Genomic DNA, 20,745 nt, shown 5'->3' on the forward strand with positions numbered 1-20,745 from the left:
TTTTTTTTGGAGATGGTGTCTCGCTCTGTCACCAAGGCTAGGGTGCAGTGGCATGATCTAGGCTCACTGCAACGTCCGACTCCCAGATTCAAGTGATTATCCTACCTCAGCCGCCCGAATAGCTGGGATTACAGCTGTGCACCACCATGCCCAGCTAATTTTTGTATTTGTATTTTTAGTAGAGACGGGGTTTCTCCGTGTTGGCCAGGCTGATCTCGAACTCCTGACTTCAGGTGATCTGCCGGCCTCGGCCTCCCATAGTGCTGGGATTACAGGCATGAGCCACCACATCCGAGTAATTCAATATTTATCAAGTGCTCATGTATGAGACATGATTTAGGCACCCTCCAGTACAAATTCCCAATCAATCTCTCTCTCTCTCTCTCTCTCACGCACACACACACACACACACACACACACACATAAAAACACACATAAAAACACACCTCAAACCACATTCCCTAAACTGGATTCAAGTCACTATATTACCTGGTTTCAAATTATATGTGCTATTTTAATTCCCATCACTTCTTTACAGGAATATTCTTCTCAATCATTTTGTTCTCAATCATCTTTTATGGTTCAGTTCAATCTCTATATTATTCTTTCTGTATATCCCATAGGATTATCTATAACTGCACTGTCCAAAACAGTAGCTAACTATATGTGGCTACTGAATACCTGAAGTCTGACTAGTCTGAATTGAGATGTGATTTAAGTATGTAATACCAACATATTCTAAAGACCTCACACGGTTAAAAAAAGAAAAAAATGTAAAATAGTTCAATCATGTGTATATATGTTGAAATAATAATATTTTAGATATGCTGGGTTAAATAAAATACATTAATAAAATTTCACCTACTTATTTTATTTTTGATGTGGCTATAGAAAAATCTAAAATTGCGTTTGTGGCTCAACTTATACTTCTGTTGAGCAGTGCTGACCTATACAATCTACTTATAAATGCCCACAAATTATCTTTTTCTTCTTCTTCTTAAAGTGATAAATACAAATTGTCTATATTTATGGTGTATAACATGATATTCTGAAATTCATATAAATTATGCAATGGTTAAACTTAGCTAATTAACATGTGCATTACCTTACAGCTATATTTTGTGATGCAAACACTTAAAATATACTCTCCTAGCAATTTTCAGGTATATAATATAAACTATAGTTACTACATTCCACAAATTATCTCTTAACATATAATGTCATCTTCCCAATGAGTGCCAGAATTCGACATTAAGCTTTTTTCTTTTATGAATTAAATATTATATTAGGAATTACTAATAGTAACTAAGTTTTAAGTCCTTATTGAATTTTAATATCCCTTTAAGATTTTTAACAAGGAAGCTTAAGGCATTTCAAAGAGTAAAAATATTTTAAAAGTTTTCAGATAGCTATAAATTGAATATGTCATATGTCATCTGCATTTTATTTATATCCAATTCTACGTCAAATGCCCAACCAGCATGGAGAGATAGCATGACTGAACCTGTAGCAGTTCTGACTGAGTCTGATTTTCTTCATCTTAATCACTCAGGAAAGAAAAGGGCAGCAACCATTTTGGTCAGTATCACTGTACCAATGTCCAGCAGCCAAGACAAAGAGCCTTTACATAGTGGTCTAAATAGATAATGTGAGCAATATGACACCACTTGAATAAGGGTAGAGAGAAAAGTGTTTTTATAATGCTAAGCTTTAAAACTAAGAGATGAAACAAATTGTGTAACAAGGCAAAAGGATATATTTGTAAGAAGGATAGGAAGGTAGAACAGAAAGGTCTCTCTAGACCTTTCTCAAGATATACCTAGGTTACAATTTGGCTGTTCCACTATTAAATGGATGTGTTTTGTCACATGTCAAGTGGGAATATACACATTGCAGGATTATTAAAAGAATATAGTAGATGCTTAATTAATGACAATGTCATTTGTCTAATACTAACAATTATATAATGGTAATAAGATTATGGGTGACTTCCCCTCCTTTACTTTCCAAATTGCTATAAATATTTTTCAAGCATACATGAAAAACTTACAATATTTCATGCTAGCACCCCTCCTCGAGTGAACTTAAAATTACTTTTATTAGCTGTCTTTGACAAATTTGCTTATAAGCTTCAAATCTGTGTTTGTGCTAGGAGGTAAGTGGTAGAAAGAAAATTAAAGAGGGGGAGCTGGTAACTTTAACACCATACCAGCACAGACATATACAAAGCAAAGCAAAGTGTGGAGAGGAAAACAGCAAAAGGAAAGCTGTTTGGGAAATTCCCAACTCAAGACTAACCAATGAAGAGACCATATTCCACCCTCCTAAATCTAGCTACCTACTAGCCACTCCTCACTCTCATCTTGGGTTTATGTGTACATTACTAACATGCATAGCCACTCACCTTCTTCTCCCTACTACTGGTCACCACCACATGGCCTCATGGTCAAAAATTGAAAGAAGAGTCAAGAAATTCAGGATGTTGTAACAAAGACAAACCAACACACTGGTTGGGAAATAACTTCATTAAAATGTACTCATTCCCAAGTGCATCTACTCATCTGCTGACAGTGCTGGAAATGCATTTCTGAAATATTTAACCTGGTTATAAGATTCTGCTGCTAAAATCAGACAAGGCACATTTTGATGCCTACCTCTCACTTGTCTTTATAGATAGGGCTTAAAAATGGACATTAGCAAAAGTATATAACTCCAAATCACTCACAGGTGATAATTCCAAGTTAATGTGGAAAGAATAATTAAACAATGGTAATAATAGCTATTATTATTCTAACAGCTAACATTTACTTTACTCAGCATTGTGTGCCAGAAGGCTAAGGACTTTACATGAATTATGTAATATAAACCCTAAACTTCTATGAAGATGTAATTATTAATTCCACTTGCCTAGTGCTCACAGCTAAATTTGAACCCTGCCAATTTTACTTCAAGACTTAGACTTTTAAACCTTATTACATCCTGCCTCTTTATATATATGCATAATTACAATTGCAATTGTGATTCTATGTGTGTCTGTGTGTGTAAAGTATTTAGTGAGTCAGTAGCAAACAAAAGGCAATTAATTCCAACCCAGTGAAGGCTTTTACCCACCTTCACAAACCAACAATAAATCCCCTCTTCCCCAATAAATAGTGCTCTGAAAATACCAGTTATACAGTCATACATCATTTAAGGATGGATGTATATTCTGAGAGATGCGTTCTTTGGCAATTTGGTCATTGTGCAAACATCACAAAGTATACTCAAACAAACCTAGGTGGTAGAGCCTACTTACATACCTAGGCTATATGGTATAGCCTGTTGTTCCTAGGCTACAACATGCTCCCATAAAGCATGTTATTATACTGAATACTATACACAATTGTAACATAACTGTTAAGCATTTGTGTATCTAAATATAGAACATAAAATACAGAAAAGTACGGTATTATAATCTTATGGGACCACCATCATAAATGCAGTCCACTGTTGACCAAAAAACATCATTATGCTGAGCATGACTGTCCTTAACATCTTTCTCAAGAAACTGATGAAAAAGACACTTGTAAGTAAAATATTAATCTTTTCAAAAAATTAAATAATTGATAGACTACAGGTAAACATGCTTTGTAAACTGTAAATAATTTTAATCTTAACACTTATTAGCTATTTTTTATTTTCAGTTGTCTATTTGGCTCATAACATATTTATGTTTCTAGAGTTTGTACAAAGCCTTTTTTTTTTTTTTTTTGAGACAGGGTCTCACTCTGTCACCCAGGCTAGAGTGCAGTGGCACAGTATCTCAGCTCACTGAAGCCTCTGCCTCCCAGGTTCAAGCAATTTTCCTGCCTCAGCCTCCCAAGTAGCTGGGACTACAGGTGCGTGCCACCACACCTGGCTAATTTTTGTATTTTTGGTAGAGATGGGGTTTCACCATCTTGGCCAGGCTGGTCTCAAACTCCTGACCTCAAGTGATCCACCCACCTCGGCCTCCCAAAGTGCTGGGATTACAGATGTGAGCCAACACGCCCTGCCTGTACAAAGTCTTTTAAAAGCTGTATTTTCAACTTAAAATAAGATACACATACCAAAAGGCTAACACATAAAATCTGCATTTATCACTCTAACCCAACTTCAATTCTACCAAATTCTAGGCTACCAGAATTAAGTTCCAAGGAACAAATCACTTATCTTTATTTTGACTTACAAGATCCCAGTTCCAAAGATTCCAAACAAAATGGGAAGGCTACAACTAGCAGATAGGAGGGGTAGGGCCAAGATTAGTAGGAGAGTGGAAAGAAAATCTCTCAGAAACACTAACCGTAATCCAGTCTCACTTTCCCCAACCAAGAGATGTGTGTACCGCTGCTGCTTCTGCCCAGGCAGGCTCCTCCTCCTCTTCCTCTTGAAATCCTGTTTTTTCCTCCTGGAAAGTTATTTTCACAGGACTTTCTGTTTTTCTTCCTAACATCTCTCAACTGTCAAAGAATTTCTTACCTTGAAATTAAAAGAATAAAAATATGCTAACTCTCCATAATCACATGAGAGTTCTCAGGACGTTCAAAAGGACAGCAACTCCTGACTGGCATGGTGCCTCACTCCTGTAATCCCATCACTTTGGGAAGCTGATGCAGGCAGGTCACTTGAGGTCAGGAGTTCAGGACCAGCCTGGTCAACATGGTGAAATCCCATAATACAAAAACTAGCCAGGAGTGGTGGTGGGCACCTGCAATCCCAGCTACTTGGGAGGCTGAAGCAAGAGAATCGCTTGGTCCTGGGAGGCGGAGGCTACAGTGAGCTGAGAACGTGCCACTGCACCCCAGTCTAGGTGGCAGAGCAAGACTCTGTCGTCCCCCTGGCCCCCACCAAAAAAAAAAAAAGAAAAAGAAAGAAAAACTCCACAGTTCAACTTGGCAGATCTGCAAAAAAAAATTAGAATGCAGAAACTAAGGTCTTAGAGATAAGAAAACACCTTTTTCATGGAAACTTCCTCTCCCTGAAGAAATAATGTAATTTAGTGTCCTACTACCTCTGGGTCTCCTGTGATCTTCAAGTTTGTTTTTCAAGGAGAAGAGGAGAAATATTTTAGCCAACCAGCAGGGTGAGCTAGTGCTAGCATCAGTTCCATGATTCTCAAACCTCCCAAAACTCAATGGTATGAATGGCTTGCACTATTAACAGCAGCTGTTTATTTCCCTCTAATAAACCTTAATCAAAAGCATCACTTCTAGAACTACTTCAGTCAATGTTATACAACTTTTAACATTTACAGATATTCCGTTTACAAAACAGACATTCTCTCTACCAGAAAGATTAATAACAAATAAATGTAAATACAAAGTTCATTTGAATATGTATCCATAGTATTATAGTTTCCACTCTTCAATCTCTTATTTTACAAGGCTGCTAATGTAAAACCTTTAGAACATGCTTTTAAAAAACGGCTAAAACCAGTGCTCTATAAAATCAGGGCTAGATAACTCAACATGCCAATTTCTACATTTGCTACAAGCTACAGTCGTCTTAAGACCTGACTGAAAAGGCTTCCCACAAGAATAAGATTCACTTTTCCTTCTAGAATCACATCCTAAGAAAATGGCCTAAATAAGTAACCCTAAAGAACAGTATTTAGGATGACAGAATAAATGGACCTGACCTTTCTCTAGATTGGAGATATACCACCACTTCCATTTTCCTTGAAACTTCTTTTCCCCTCCTGCTATTCATTAACAGTCTAAATTCAACCAAGACACTCACTCTTATAACTTGAATGACAAATTAAAACTGGAAAATGTTTAAGGTTGGCAGGTGACAGACCACTTTATAACTACAAATAATCTGAAAGTGACTGTAATTATCACCAAATGAAAATGTAAGTCTACTCACATGTTGAAAATTATAAAATAGCTTAACAATTTACAAAAATCAACTTAAAAGCACCTTAAATGACCAATAAAAACTTTTAAAACCTTAAAACAATTTAATTTTTTGCTAAGTTTGACATTCAAAGAAGTTAAAGATCACTATAGGGTCCCACCATAAATGACTGTCACTACTTGTTGAATTTCCTCCTAACGGACCTTACAGATACCACTCAGTAGAAGTAGTGGTCTTAAAAAGTTGTTTTAAACAAAAGGAACATTCTGAGTGACACATTCATTTATCCAACCATAACACTAATACAAAATGAAAGGCACCATTATTTTCAGCATTGATCTCATTTCCTTTTTAATGTAATAACTGGCAATAACAGCAGTTATTTCAAACTTTCCAAAAAAATTATCAAGTACCTGGTTGTGGTTAATTTTTCAATTTCTGGTTCAAGACTGCTTTTGGAAAACCTTAAAATTCAAAAACAACATTGCTCTCACACTACCTGGTATTTCTGTACTTTGTACCTGATTTTGTTTCACTGGAAATAACTTTAAAAACTAAGTTACCATATAATATGAAAATTGTTTTTTTTTGAGACGGAGTCTTGCTCTGTCGCCAGGCTGGAGTGCAGTGGCACAATCTCAGCTCACTGCAACCTCCGCCTACCAGGTTCAAGCAATTCTGCCTCAGCCTCCCGGCTACCTGGGACTACAGGGGAACGCCACCACACCCAGCTAACTTTTGTATTTTTGGGGTGGGGAGGTTCACCATGATTGGCCAGGATGGTCTCAATCTCATGACCTCATGATCCACCCACCTTGGCCTCCCAAAGTGCTGGGATTACAGGCTGGAGCCACTGCACAGCCAATATGAAAGTTTTTAACTTACTACCACAGAAGTTCTCACGAATCTAATAATATTTAATTAGTAAGTATTCTCAATAACATTCCCTTGTTTTTTTAACCATTATTAGTTGTAGATATTCATCTCATCCCAGCAATATGACAAAAACAGCAATGGACAGAAGCTGAAAGGCAATTTTCCATTATGCCACTAACTTAATCCTCTGGTCCTCAATGTATTGTAAAAGAGGAGGGTAAGAGCAGCTGTTCTTTAATACTCCTTCCACTGTAAAACTGTATGATCCAGGAATACATTTTGCTAATGTTAATGCATCTCCTAATCATTAATACAAGACTGTTCTGTATTAGAAAAGCTAACAAAGAGAGAGTACATATCTGAAAAGAAACAAGAAAATGAAAGTTTTAAGTAATGTTGAAAAATCCAAATTTCAATTTTACACAGAGATCTAAACAGTTATCTAATGTGTTTAAATATCCCTTCAATCAAGGAATTCTGTTAATGGCCAACACAAAACATTAGATATTTCAAAAATATGTACTTCATTAGTTAATACCCACCACAAAATATAACTGCAGTATAACTTTAATTTGTTCGAAATCCTAAGACTTTTACAAGCAATACATACCACTGGATTAATAATAATCAAGCTTTATGTTTAACCAATTAAAATGTCTAAGCTAGATTATAACCTTGTTATAAAAACCTTGTTATAACCACTAATTTTTTCTTAGTAAACCTACCAAAATGCACTAGTACTGTCATCAAGTTCCCCAGATACTTACACATGTCACTGAAGGCAGATAGCCAGGTTTCCTTTATTTGAGGAACTTTAGCTGTCTATTTTTTGAAATGTTTTCCTTCTTATGGGACCAAAAAATGTTTATAACTAAAGCAAATTACTGCAGGGAGGGAATACACAATTAAAGCAAATCTACCATCCGGATGCAACAAGCGTGGAATTAGTCAGGACTGAACAGGATAGATGGTGGTGTTTTGACATTTCTGTTGAAATTATTAACAAGGCAGGACCATCATTCGCCCCCAATTATGTTTATCCACTCGTTGAGTTTGATGATCACACAAAATCTGAAGTCTAAATAGAAGTTTTATAACAACTATATTCATGTCAATATCACTTATACAGTTCAAGAAAACTTTTCCACTAATGTTGCTAAACCATAGATGGATCCCAACAAGAGAGTCGTCTGTAGAAGTCTTGTAACAAGAAACCTTTAGCTCCACCACCTAAGTTTCCAATCACTGAGAAGAGTCTGGGACAACTCATCTTCAGGTTCACGGGAGAAGTGGAGCACACCTGCTTTCCTCTGGCAGAGTAAGCTCCCAGGGCCACAAAGGCCAGGGAATCAGACCTGGAGAGGCAAAAAGCTTTAGCTGGACACCCACCAAGCCCCTGGCAACCCAAACACTTCGAGCGATTTACCTCTTGCTGTTACTTCCCAGGCACCTAGCCGCATAAGATCTTGCAGCACTGGGGTGGGAAGGGCTATGCGGTCCTGTCCCAAGTAAGGGGAGGGGTGTGTACAGTTAATGCCAGAGCTGGCGCTTCTGGCCACACCGAGCAGCCTCAACGAGAGGGGTTGGTGACTGCTCTCGGCCCGCCCCGTTACTCAGTGCATTGCAATGGCGACCGCCAGGCTCCCCAAGCCGCCTGATCTCGGCCCCTTCCCCCTACTGCTCACTGGCTGCTCGGCTTCATGTGACTAAACAAAACCCCCAAGTCTAGTGCCCAGCTCAGCCCCTTTGTGTCCGCTACCGGATCCTCCGACGCCGCAGCGGAAAGCCCCCCCCATCCCCCCGCCGAGTCCCGCCCCGCGGCGGCGGCCGCAGCTCACCTCCGGCTCCGTGGCCCCCAGCGACCGCCGCGGCCGCCGCCTCCCCGAACCCGGGGCCCGGGCTCCTTGTGTAGCACCAACTCCGCCTCCTCGGCCGCCGCCGCCATCTTAGCCTGTGCGGCAAAATGCGTCCTTTTGGATGGTTGGGACCCAGCCTAGGGCGTAGCTCCCCGGGCCCGAGCGCCGGAGGCCGGGTCCCCCAAGTTCTTCCGCCACCCTCAGTCCCGCCGCTGCCACAGCCCAGAGTCCCGAAACCCACTCGGGTCCTAGCGAATCTGACCAAATAACCCCTGAAACTCACAGTTTGGTGCCGTGTGCGTCAAACCGGGGCGACGTTGGGAGCGCGCGGCGTCCCCGCGTCACACGCCGCTCTGTACGCTACTCGGCTCCAGCGGCCCCCCTCCGCTCCCCGCTTTTCGCCTCCAGCCCCGGTTCCCACGGCGCAGGCGCGCTGCTTTCCCGCCTCTGCCGGGCTGCGGGCCGCGGGGGTGGCCAGCGAGGAGCTCCCGGGAAGCTTCGCGCTGGTGGAGCGTCTGGGCCAATTAGACAAATGGGGCAGCGGAAACAGTGCACCACTGTTCTCGGGTGCCAGAAACCAAACAAGGTCACCTCCCCCAGCACTGACCTAATCACTCCCAAGGAGGTTCCCGCCCCAAAGTAGGCACGCTCCAAATATGGTGGTGCCCAAATTCTGCAAGACCCAAGCACTAGGCATGCCTAGGCCCTTTAAGGTGGAGCAGGCCCAGGTTTGAGTTTCACGATCACGAGCGTGCAAAAATCTGTTATTTTTCTCCTGTTGAGGAAAACAGCCGAAGAATACAATATTTGCCAATCACAACTGGAGTAATGGCAGAGGGAAGGTTTTAGGATCTTAAGGGGGCAGATTGTTGGGAGTTGCTTGATGGCCACGCAAAGCATCAAGTGTGACATCTGAGTTACCCGGACAGCCTACCCTAAAAGGTGGCCGAGGTTTGCTCCAGTTTGACTCTCTGAGGATACTCTCCCTGGGCTACTGAAAGTGTCATGGGTCTCCGAATTAAGGTTATTATAAGAAGCACCTGAGATGCTGGTTAACACTTCAGAGAATCAGTAGGTCCGGAGAGGGTTCTGGAAATTTCCACTTTTAACAAGTCTTTATTCACCACAGGATCTTGAGGGCAGAGAAACCCTGATTGGGACTATTCTTTCGCTTTTCGACTGAGCCAACAAGAAATTGCTAACATGTTTAAGATGAGCCAGAAGTTCTTGAGGAATCTACTGGTCCCGCCTTAATAGATTATTTGGCTTCTCTGAACCTCTGTTTACTCATTTAAAAATAAAAACATTTTCCATAGTAATACAGCTGTCATTACTGTGCCCCTCCAAACCCTCAAGATGTTATTGACATTCAGAAGAATATACCAAAACTGCATTTATTTAACAAGAATAAGAAGCGTTCTCTTGACTATAGAATGGTGCCTTCAGCAGCAACAAACATGGATTCCAAACAACAAATATTTGACTAAATACATTAATTGCTTCATTTTTTAATAATAATAGCTAACACTTTTGAGTGCTTACTGTGTACCAGGCATTGTTATAACTTGTTCGATTTCGTTATAACCCAATGAAACAAAAAAAGTTAGGTGATTTTCTCAAAGTCACATAGTTCATTGGGCTCCTTTAAAATGCAAATCTTCCATCTTCATTTACACAAATGTGTAAACAATAAAATATAAATATGTATTTGCAGTCAACGGGAGAGGGGTGCCCTTTGGATGATTTCATTTGCAGAATCCATTAAAACTGGACATTCTCAGTTTACTATTGGACTTACAACAAAAATATTTTGCACTACGGATATTCTCACATTGTATCACTATAAAAGCAGTTAGTAACAAAATAACTCTGTCATAAATGTACACCACTGACTAACGTGCAGACAAATCACACACGCAAATAGAACCACTCAGAACTCAGCCATGATTAGGAACTTGTCTCACCAATGAAGCTGTTTTTTATATTAGAACTCAGCAACTGAAGTGTAATACTATAGAAATCATAATAGCAGAAGTAATCATAGATATTATAATAATAGAAGTAGTAATAGTTGATGAAATGCTGTATAAACAAAATGGATCTCAAAATCTGTCTATGAATGGGAGAAAACATAATGACAGAAAGCTTGAATAAGGTAATGCAAAAAATAAAAAAAAAAAAATACAGGCAACTGGAAAAATCCAAAGACCAGTTTTTTGTGGCTCAATGCCAAAATATTTAAGGAAATCGCAGTTGAGAATGAAAGTCACGATGTGGAAAACAGTTTGACTCTGGGGGAAAATTCATAACACACTGTGAATAAAATGATGCTCTGATGAATACACCTGGTGACTATTTTAAAGAAAGAAAAAGCAAGATGCAGCTACTGGTTTTTGTTGTTGTTGTTTTTAAACTTTTGTGTTAGGTTCAGGAGTACATATGCAGGTTTGTTGTATAGGTAAACTCATGTCACAGCAGTTTTGTACAGGTTATCTCATGACCCAGGTACTTAGCTTACTACCCAGTAGTTCTTTTTTTCTGGTCCTCTCCCTCCTCCCACCTTCCACCCTCAGGTGGGCCCTACTGTGTGTTGTTCCCCACTTGTGTCCCTGTGTTCTCATCATTTAGCTCCCACTTATAAGTGAGAACATGCAGTATTTGGTTTTCTATCCTTGCATTACTTTGTTGAGGATAATGGCCTCCGGCTCCATCCGTGTTCCTGTAAAAGACGTGATCTCATTCTTTTTATGACTGCATAGTATTCCATGGTGTATATTACCATATTTTCTTTGTCCAGTCTACCACTGATAGGCATTTGGGTTGATTCCAAGTCTTGGCTCTTGTGAGGGGGTGCTTCAAGGAGCATACACATACATGTGTCTTTATGATAGAATGATTTACATTCCTTTGGGTATATACTCAGTAAAAGGATTGCTGGGTTGAATGGTAGTTCTGTTTTCAGCTCTTTCAGGAATTGCCACACTGCTTTCCATAATAGTTGAACCAATTTACACTCCCACCAACAGTGTATTAGTGTTCTCTTTCTCCGCAACCTCACCATCTGTTATTTTTTGACTTTTTAATAATGTGGCTACTGTTAATATGTTAAAATCTGACCATATTAACACAGTATATTAATCCATTAGTTACTGCCAGTGAATGGAATTACCTGATGAAAAACAAAAAGTAAGTTGTGGTCTCAAATGACTTGCTCAAAAAGAAAATGCAATTCAGTGTTGGATAAAAACAATTTTCCTCATTCCAGTGCTTCTTAATTCCAAGCAAAAAGAAAAAAATGTAACAATAGTTAGTCTACTAGTAATAAAGTCAAATCAAGTTTGGGTTTGGCTCAGTATCCCACTAGTTCTGGATCAAGCTCTTAATACCAAAACTATAAAGCAAGTCACTCTTGTGGAACTGCATATAGTTCAGTATATCTGTTCATTGGAGTCAGAGTAGGGAGGATGTGTGGAGCAGAAAGAGGCAATGTAAACAGAAACCAAGTTTTGTGTTTATTTTTGTCCCACACTGACCTGAGCACAGAGCCTTACACATAGTAGGTATGCAATAAATAATTTCATTCAGTTCAACCAACATTCATTCATTCATTGTTTACTCTATGCGAAGCACTGTATTAGGCACTGTCAGAAAAAAATGAGTAAGATGGTTCCTTGAGGCTATTCAATAAATACTGTTGAATGAATGTAGTGCTTTTATAGTTCAAGGAAAGAGCTAGACAAAAAGGTACACTCAACTCTCGATTCACCAGGGAATGGAGGAGATAAGGAAATACATAAATCTCCAAATCTCACTTAAATCTCAGTTAAAGCAAAGGCTTGTAAAACTACTACAAAATAGATTTAGCACACACATATTTAATGAAAATTATATCTAATATTCAGGAACATATTTGCTATTCTATTCATCAGCATATCATTATGCATGCCCCTTGGAGGATGTGAAGGTAAATAGAACACACTCAGCTCTCAAGTATTTATGGTAGAATAGATCAAAAGTCACGTGTTCACTTGCATGTGCAACTTGCATGCTAAAGTTGACAAAGAGAGAGATAAGCTTATCGCTCAACTGGTGCTCTACCTAGTGATGATAATGCTGTGGTATCATTTTCCTCCAGAGTTTGGCTCTTAGCTTTGCAGGTTTAGAATCAGTTGAACCAGAGTTGATCAAGCTCAGATAGATGAAATGTGTAAGAGACTAATGAGTAAATCAAAGCTGATATATTAATTTACAGTAAAATTTTTGACTGCCAAGCATAATGGAATATTCAAGCAGACTGGTCAGCACATTCCCTCTCTATAGAGAAGGGTGCTAGGAACACCAGTTTACTTTCTTGATGAGCATAGAATTAGATGAATATGATCACAGCAGATGGTATCATGAAACTTTGATAGCAAACTGCACTCTGCCATGATGATGTATCTGTCAAGGGAACTTGGACTGTTTAGTCTACTTTCACCAGGATAATAACTCTTATTTTCTTTAAGATATATAACATACAAACCACAAAAAGATAAAGTATATATAATCCATATTGCATCAGTTCTATGACACTTTTTTTTAAATGTAACGTTTCAATCAAATTGTGTCTTACAATCATAATTTGCTATTAGCAGTTTTTTCTTTCATAGGGGTTCATAAAATAATGGCACACCTTTCAGTGGTATCTTAGAACCTAATGGAATACGATAATTGCATGACATTTTTTAAAACTCCCTTTCCTCTGTTTTGGTAAATTGACTTTCCTAAACATAGTAGTTGCCCCACTACATCATTACTTAGACAGTCTAAGTTCAAAAACTATGTCAAGCTTTATTTTCCTCAATTCATATTCTGATCAGGCTGTCGTAATTGAGCTAAGTTCCCAAGGGATACAGGACACTGGAGGATAGTTCATCCACAAGTGTATTCTTAGCTTCTAAAGTAACCCAGACTTGGCTGGGTGCAGTGGTTCACGCCTGTAATCCCAGCACTTTGGGAAGCTGAGGCAGGTGGATCACCTGAGGTTAGGAGTTTGAAACCAGCCTGGCCAACATATTGAAACCCTGTTTCTACAAAAAATACAAAAATTGGCCAGGCATGGTGGCAGGTGCCTGTAATCCCAGCTACTCAGGAGACTGAGGTAAGAGACTCACTTGAACCCGGAAGGCAGAGGCTGCAGTGAGCTGAGATTGTGCCACTGTACTCCAGCCTGGGCAAGAGTGAGACTCCATCTCAAAATAATGATAATAATAATAATAATATAATAATGATGATGTAACCCAGATTTCACTGGGTTTTATCATCACTTTTTACTGCAGTACCCTTAAAATGCCTGCAAAATCTCTTATGGGGGCATTTGTACTTAGGAACAGGTGCTATTAGCTACCTCATTCCCTTTCTGATTTGGCAAGCCATCTACAGTGGCTACTGATGAGCCTTCTGCTGGAAACAACTGTGTTACACATGGCAGCACCATTTTATTGCCAGACACCAATATGGTCATAGTTAACAATCTAGAATACATATGGTACTAAGTAAGCCTTTATTATAACCCCTAGTCTAAGCTTTTACTTTCATGGACTGTTTTCTAAATATTTACTTAATATGTGTCGGGCTCTATAATAGTCACTTGAGAGACTGCAGAGAAAAATCCATATTTTTTTTTGTTCATTATGTACAGTTGTGGAGTTTGTGCACCGTTCAAAGAAGCCAAGTAGGTGAATGGAGACTGAAACTCGACCTGTTCCTTATTCACCAGCCCATGCCCCCTAGTGCAGGGCTGAATCCACCTGTAAGAAAGAGTACCATTTTCTTCCGATAAAGATACTTCTTCTTATGAAGCATTCCTCGATCCCATAAGTCTGTATCAGCCTGTTTCTAATTCCTCTCCATAGACAGTTACCTTTCCCAATCTCTCTGCCCAGTCTTTCTCTAATCCCGCTTCCCTACTTCACACACAGGCTATTGCACCCTAATCACTTAGTCCCTATCCTCAGGCATTTTATAGTCTACTGGAGGGAGATGAAGAAAAAAAACCATTGTGACACGTGTCATAAGTGTGGACTAGAAGTAAACATCCAGTAGGACCTTAGGAACACCAACATGGAGTCCTAACCCAGTCTAGGGGAAGAGGGAAGGCTTCCGGAAGAGACTTTCTCTCCCTAGAACCATCTTCCCACTCCTTCTTATTCTTCAAATTTCAGTTAAATATCCCTTTGATTTATCTCCTTAGTTTTGGATTAATCTCCAAAACTAAGGAGATTAATCAAAGGGATATTTAATATCAACAATCCTTTGACCAATTTTATAGGTTACCCAAATGTAGGTCAGTTTGTGATTATATATTTATATCTACATACATATGTTTATATAAATAATTTATATGTTTATATAAATAAATGTAGATATATATGTTTATACAAATAATTTACATATAAATGCATATATTTATATATAATCTACATGGTTTATATAAATATATAATCACAATGCATGCATATATAAATCCATATATTTATGTATACATATATGACATGTGTGTATAAAATAGACATATAATGTACGTAAGTATGTGTACCTATGTTTACATACATACTTTCCTTCTTGGCATATGCCTGCCTACACATTCATTTTTTTATTTTTTATTTTTTGACATTTATTTATTTTTTCTTTGTATTTTTTTGAGATAGAATCTTGTTCTGTCACCCAGGCTGGCGTGCAATGGTGGGATCTCGGCTCACTGCAACCTCCACCTCCTGAGTTCAAGCGATTCTCCTGTCTCAGCCTCTTAAGTAGCTGGGATTATAGGTGGGCGCCACCATGCCCAGCTGATTTTTGTGTTTTTAGCAGAGATGGGGTTTCACATGTTGGCTAGGTTGCTCTCGAACTCCTAACCTCAAGTGATTCACCTGCCTTGGCCTCCCAAAGTGCTGGGATTACAGGCGTGAGCCACTGTGCCTGGCCCCGCCTACACATTTAAAATCCACCATTGTGGGCCTGCCTTGACCCTTCAGCAGTCCCAATTAATGTAACTGGCTGATTGGATTCACCTGGGCTTTTCTCAGAGCCACTTTCCCTCACCCTCTTACCTCATACTGACAAAGCACTCACTGCTTTCTCTTCTGTTATACTTATCTCGTGTATACATAAACCCCACTATAACTGAACAAATGGAATCTAAAAATTCAGTTTCACAAATTACTAGGCCATATTATTATGAGACTAATGAAATGACTGGAGCGATCTTGCATAGTTTGCTGGAGAGCACCAAGTGTCTGGCTGGGTGACCAAAATCCATCCTGGTCTCAGCTAGAGTTGGAGAAGTCTGCTGGTACTTGACTTCCCCAGCTTAAATAAATATACAGGGGATAATTCTAGGCTCTATGACTAGCAGGAATTCCAGAATCATAGCACTGATTCCAGGAATCCCTGGGCTTCTTGACAGCCATTTGATCTGCCTAATACAGGCAGATTGGGTTGGGAGAATACTGGGAATGCAGACGCCTACTTCCTGGGAATACAGAGATACAGAGGCCCATTCCACCTTGCCTTCCCCTCCAAGATAGGAACTTTAGCCCACCACATTGAAAATGGGAACTGGGGAGAGGGCAGGATTAATAGGCAGATGTATTAAAATTGGTTTTGCGCTATTAGGGAACATAATTTCACCGTGTTATTTCTACATGATTGTATATGTGGATTTACTTGTTTAATGACTACCTCCTCCTCTAGACTCCACACTACATAAAAATAAGGGCCATATTAATCTTGTTTCTTACTCACGGTGCAGTGTATTTCTTAGCACATATTAGTTGCTTAAAAAAATTTGTTAAATTAAGTTGATGTATCTAAGAGAATATGTAAAGACTTTTTCTTCTTTTTTTTAAAGACAGCATCTCTCTCTGTTGCCCAGGCTGGAGTGCAGTGGTGTGATCATGGCTCCCTGCAGCTTTGACCTCCCAGGCTCAATCAATCCTCATGGCTTAGCCTCCCTCTGAGTCGCTGGGACTATAGGCACATGCCACTACACCCAGCCAATTTTCATATTTTTTTGTAGATATGGGGTTTTGCTATGTTGCCAGGCTGGTCTTGAACTCCTAGGCTCAAGCAATCTACCCACCTAGCCCTCCCACAGTGCCGGGTTTGAAGGCATGAGCCACTGAGTCTGGTCAAGACTTAAAAGACTTTTAAAAGCTAGTTGCAGGGAAAGAGTAAGGGCAAAGATTTTCTTTGCAGAGAGAGAAACATGATAAGAAGTCTAAGAACTACAAGAGAGTATGCCATGTTTAGGGAATGGTAAGTAATCCACAAAGCTAGAGTATACATGTGAGAAGTGGTAAGAGTAAGCGTGGTAAGAAATGAAACTGGAAAGAGACGCAGAAGTTGGATTGCTAAGGACAAGGAACTTGGACTTGATCCTAAGGGCAATGGGAAACCATTGAGGAATCTTCTTTTTTCTTTTTTTGAGATGGAGTCTCGCTCTATCGCCCAGGCTGGAGTGCAGTGGTGTGATCTCGGCTCACTACAACCTCCGCCTCCCAGATTCAAGTGCTTCTCCTGCCTCAGCCTCCCGAGTAGCTGAGACTACAGGCGCATGCCACCACACTCGGCTAACTTTTTGTATTTTTAGTAGAGACACGATTTCACCGTGTTAGCCAGGATGGTCTTCATCTCCCAATCCTCCTGCCTTGGCCTCCCAAAGTGTTGGGATTATAGGTGTGAGCCACCGCAATCGGACAAGGGATCTTAAAAGGAAATTATATGATAAAATTTGCACTTTAGAAAGATATACAATTTATTGAAGAGGTAAAACTGGATGCAGAGAGAAAAGTAGATTATTTATGCAGCTTGAACCTGCATAATCATAGCACATATTACAGGAAACTGCCCTGCCCTCAGCCTGCATGCAGAGGTAGTCCTCAGCAGCCCTGCTTTGCATTCTGCAAACCTGCTCTCCCCAACACTTAGCTGCAGCTGACTGGACAGTAGATGGGCACCTGATCCAAAGGAAACCAATCCATAGGCTGGCAAGTAGTCTATGGCATGGCCAGCATAGAAAATAGTAATCGAGATAGTGTGGTATTGGCATTACTATAGCCAAATAGATCAGTAAAAGAAAATAGAGGGTCCAGAAATAGACCCACAATTGCATGGTCAATTAAATTTCAGCAAAGGTGCAAAGACAATTCAATAGAGAAACGATAGTCTTTTCAATAAATGATACTGGAAACATTAAACATCCATATGTAGGGGCCAGGCGCGGTGGCTCAAGCCTGTAATCCCAGCACTTTGGGAGGCCGAGGCGGGTGGATCACGAGGTCAAGAGATCGAGACCGTCCTGGTCAACATGGTGAAACCCCGTCTCTACTAAAACTACAAAAAATTAGCTGGGCATGGTGGTGCGTGCCTGTAATCCCAGCGACTCAGGAGGCTGAGGCAGGAGAATTGCCTGAACCCAGGAGGCGGAGGTTGCGGTGAGCCGAGATCGCGCCATTGCACTCCAGCCTGGGTAATAAGAGCGAAACTCCGTCTCAAAAAAAAAAAAAAACATCCATATGTAAGAGGTTGAAATTTGATTCATATACTAAAATTAACTCAAAATGAATTATAGACCTAATCTAAAATCTAGACCAAAAAAAAAATTAGGAGAAAATCTTTGTGAGCTTGGGCTAGGCAAAAATGTTTGAGAAATGATAACAAAAGCACAATTCATGAAAGAAAAAGTTGATAAAATCGACTTCGAAATTAAGACTTTTGCTCCTTGAAAGACCCTAAGACAATGAAAGGACAATCCCAGACTGGGGAAAAAATATTTGCAAATTATACAACTGATAAGGGACTTGTATGTATAATATATAAAGAATTCTCAAAATACAATAAGTAAATACATAACCTGATTAAAAAATGCACAAAAGAATGTACAGGCACTTCACAAAAAAAGGTATAATGGTGTCAAAAAGAAGCACAGAAAAAAATACTCATTAGTCATTAGAGAAATGTAAATTAAAACTCCAAATGAGATATCACTACACATCTGAATGAGAATAACTAAAAATAACAAGACCAATGATACCAAGTGTTGGCAAGGATGTATAACAACTAGAATTCTATTACACTGCTTATGGGAATGTAAAATGGGGCAACCACTTTAGGAAAAAGCCTGGCAGTTTCTTTAAAAGTTAGAAATACACACCATATAATGAACGTGATTCATCCATTTTACTGCCAAGTATTTACTTAAGAAACACACACACACACACAAAGACTTGTGCAAGAACTTTTATAGAAGCTTTATTGGTAACAGCCAAAAACTGGAAACAACATGAATGCCCATCAATAGATTAATGTATAAAGCCAGCTTACCAAAAAGAATACATGCTGTATGATTGTCTTTATGTAAAATCCTAGAAAACGCAGCAGTGACAGACATCAGATCAGTGGTTGCCTGTTGTGAAGGAAAAAGAAGTAGGTATGAGGGTAAGGGTTTTATATTAGGAAATAAGGACATGTTTGGGGGTGATGGATATGTTTATTCTCTTGATTGTGGTGATGGATTCACTGGTATCGATATATGTCAAAATTATAAAATTTTACACTTTAAATGTGTAATGTTTATTGTTACAATAAAAGTTACAATAGTGTGAATGAAACTCCTTACAATTTTTTTAAAGAGAGAGAATGGAAGGAGAGAGTTTCTTCAAGTGGTGGAATAGGAAGAGTATTTGGAGTACACCTGGACAGAGTCAGATAGCACTCCCATTTGACACACTTCAACATAAGGTATCAGGCAGATGAGATATTTCTTTGCTCATATGCTGTCTATTTTGTTGGTAAGATTGATATAGCAAAGCTTTCTGCACAAATGACCTAAAATAGGTTGGCAGAAGGTTTGAAGAAGGTGGAATAGGTTTGAAACAACTGCTGGAGAATATGCGAACCCAGACTCAGAACTCTTGGCGTTTGAATAAAGCTGGAGTTTCTGTCGATATTGGAGACCAAGAATCTACGGTAACACCACTTCTATATCATTATGTAATTTTCTCTAGCACATGTCAATAGTACAGGCACAGATTCTGTATATGCCATCATAAGTAACCTGGCCAGGAATCCCAGGATAATCATCATCCCTAATTAAGTATAAAGCATACATGTAGCCAAATATCAGTATTTTGCCTGCAAGTTACTCGCCAGGGTGAATAGTAACAAAATAAGAGCAGATCCATAAATCAGCCTCTTAAAAGTGAAGGAGGTTTAATGCTGGGGAATTCATCATTTCCCCTAGTGTTTGGAAGCTTAACTATTGGGATAAGAAATTCTTAGGCTTATTATAAGTGTGCTGTCAGTACTTTTTATTTAGATAAATAACCAGAGAATTCTTACACAAATCACCCTTAAGACAGATTTCTTTGTGAATTACACACGGTGACTTGTGAAGAATTTCCCCTCTTCCCAAAGGCAACATGCTCTGCCTCCTCTCACCCACACTTAGGTTTGTTTGTGTCCTGAAAGACTGGCCTGCATAGCCTTCAGGCAAACCTTCGTGGAAATAGTTTTGCTCCTGGCATCCATGAGTTTATGATTTCTCTCTGCAAAGTGCCAGGGTACAAGATGCCTAAAGTGCTGTAATAGCCAAGTTTGGGATTCCATCACTGACACACTAATTCAGTCAGCCATTATCTATTGTGTGCCTACTAGGTCGCAGGAATCACATTGTTCAGGATCCTGGACATGATGCTATAAACAAAATTGGCCAGGTCCCTGTCCCTGTGAAGCTTACATTTTAGTATGTTGAGTGTAGCTCGACACTAAGAGTTGATAAAAAACAACTAAGGGCACTTTAAGCAAAGGAGTCTTAAGTAATCCCATGAATCAACTGGGGCAAAGAACTGTTGGGAAGGGAAATACGGAATTAGGGTACTGATCTGAAGAGAGACCTCCTGGTTAGGAAACAGAATCTGCTCAGGCAGGCAGGTTTAGGTGAGTGGATGAACGAAAAAAAATCTATTATTTTGCAGGTAGGGAAGGCAGCTCAGTAGGGGGCTCAGTCAGACCCAGAATAAAGCATTATTGGAATGAGAGCAGGCTGTTGCTTATGTGCTATGATTTGAGATGAATTGGGAAAACTGCCAGTTCAAAA

General features: G+C 39.5%; 1 protein-coding gene across 19 annotated transcripts in view; it reads right to left on the reverse strand.

The window, feature by feature from the left end:
• The window catches only part of ZNF644 (zinc finger protein 644), a 104,787-nt gene extending 95,521 nt beyond the window's left edge, over nt 1-9,266 (reverse strand). For 2 of the 19 annotated variants that reach the window (XM_037744121.1, XM_037744120.1), the window contains exons 1-2: nt 8,893-9,179; nt 8,592-8,704 (exon numbers count right to left, since the gene is read on the reverse strand). The gene's annotated coding sequence lies outside the window, so the exon portion shown is untranslated. Of the gene's footprint in view, nt 1-2,404; nt 3,791-7,520; nt 8,109-8,179; nt 8,513-8,591 lie in introns of those variants that run through there. The other 17 variants (XM_017544122.2, XM_017544109.2, XM_017544108.2 and 14 more) reach the window with 13 other exon arrangements.
• Nucleotides 9,267-20,745: the final 11,479 nt, after the last annotated feature.

Source organism: Cebus imitator, unplaced genomic scaffold (genome assembly GCF_001604975.1).
Source record: "Cebus imitator isolate Cc_AM_T3 unplaced genomic scaffold, Cebus_imitator-1.0 Scaffold166, whole genome shotgun sequence".
Lineage (NCBI taxonomy): Eukaryota > Metazoa > Chordata > Mammalia > Primates > Cebidae > Cebus > Cebus imitator.